Raw genomic sequence first — 1,913 nt, 5'->3', positions numbered from 1 at the left:
CATTTCATATAGAGTCATCATTGCTCTAAGTTTTGAGTTGTAAGTGTGATGATCATCATTGATGGAGTATTGTTCCATGTGAGGAAATAAAAGAGGCCAGCGAAGCCCATTTACAAAAAGAGGCCAAAGATGCCCACAAAAAAAAGAGGCCAAAGAGCCCACCAAAAAATGAGAGAAAAGGAGAGAAGGGACAATGCTACTATCTTTCCACACTTTTGCTTATTAAGCACCATGATCTTCATGATTGAGAGTCTCTCGTTTTGTCACCACCATATAGCTAGTGGGAAATTTTCATTATATAACTTGGCTTGTATATTCCAATGATTGGCTTCCTCAAAATTGCCTTAGGTCTTCGTGAGCAAGCAAGTTGAACGCACACCCACTACTTTTCTTTAAGAGCTATCACATACTCTTAGCTCTAGTGCATCATTTGTATGGCAATCCCTACTCATTCACATTGATATCTATTGATGAGCATCTCCATAGCTCATTGATATGCCTAGTCAATGTGACCATCTTCTCCTTGTTTGCCTTGCAACCTCCACCACACTCCATTCCACTTATAGTGCTAAAACCATGGCTCACGCTCATGTATTGTGTGAGAGTTGAAAAGGTTTGAGAAAGTAAAGGTGTGAAAACAATTACTTGGCCAATACCGAGGTTGTGCATGATTTAAATTCGTTGTGCAAGGATGATAGAGCATAGCCAGACTATATGATTTTGTAGGGATAACTTTCTTTTGGCCTTGTTATTTTCAAAGTTCATGATTACCTTGCTAGTTTGCTTGAAGTATTATTGCCTCCGCGTCAATAGCAAACTGTTGTTTTGAATCTAATGGATCTGAACATTCATGTCACATAAGAGAAGTTACAAAGGACATCTTTTCTAGGTAGCATGAAAGCATCAAAAATTCATTCTTTATCACTTCCCTACTCGAGGACGAGCAGGAGTTAAGCTTGGGGATGCTTGATACGTCTCAAACGTATCTATAATTTTTGATGGTTTCATGCTGTTATCTTGTCAACTTTGGATGTTTTATATACCTTTTATATCTTTTTGGGACTAACTTATTAATTCGGTGCCAAGTGCCATTCCTGTTTTTTCTGTGTTTTTGACTCTTTTCAGATCTGATTTTGAAACGGAGTCCAAACGGAATAAAATCCCCGAAATGAATTTTTACAGAACAGAAGAAGATCGGGGGACTTGAGGGCCAAGGCAGGAGGCCCACAGGGGGCCCACAAGCCCTGTAGCCGCGGCCAGGGGGGCCGCGGCTACCAAGCTTGTGGCCCCCCTCGAGCTCCCCTGCCCTAGCTCTTTGGCCTATATATTCCCTAAAATCCCACAAAAAATAAGGACGTCCACGAAACCACTTTTCCGCCGCCGCAAGCTTCCGTTTCTGCGAGATCTCATCTGGAGACCCTTCCCGGTGCCCTGCCGAAGGGGACTTTGGAGCTGGAGGGCTTCTACATCAACATCATTGCCTCTCCAATGACTCGTGAAGTCGTGAGTAGTCTACTTCAGACCTACGGGTCCGTAGTTAGTAGCTAGATGGCTTCTTCTCTCTCTTGGATCTTCAATACAAAGTTCTCCATGATCTTGATGGAGATCTATCTCATGTGATCCTGTTTGGCGGTGTGTTTGTCGAGATCCGATGAATTGTGGATTTGTGATCATATTATCTATGAATTATATTTGAGTCTTTACTGATTTCTTATATGCATGATTTGATATCCTTGTAAGTCTCTCCGAGTCTTGGGTTTTGTTTGGCCAACTAGATCTATGATTCTTGTAATGGGAGAAGTGCTTGGTTTTGGGTTCATACCGTGCGGTGACCTTTCCCAATGACAGAAGGGGCAGCAAGGCACGCATCGTGTTGTTGCCATCAAGGGTAACAAGATGGGCTTTCATCATAG

This window comes from Hordeum vulgare, chromosome 5H, assembly GCF_904849725.1.
Source record: "Hordeum vulgare subsp. vulgare chromosome 5H, MorexV3_pseudomolecules_assembly, whole genome shotgun sequence".
NCBI lineage: Eukaryota > Viridiplantae > Streptophyta > Magnoliopsida > Poales > Poaceae > Hordeum > Hordeum vulgare.
Note: the sequence above shows the minus strand (reverse complement) of the source record.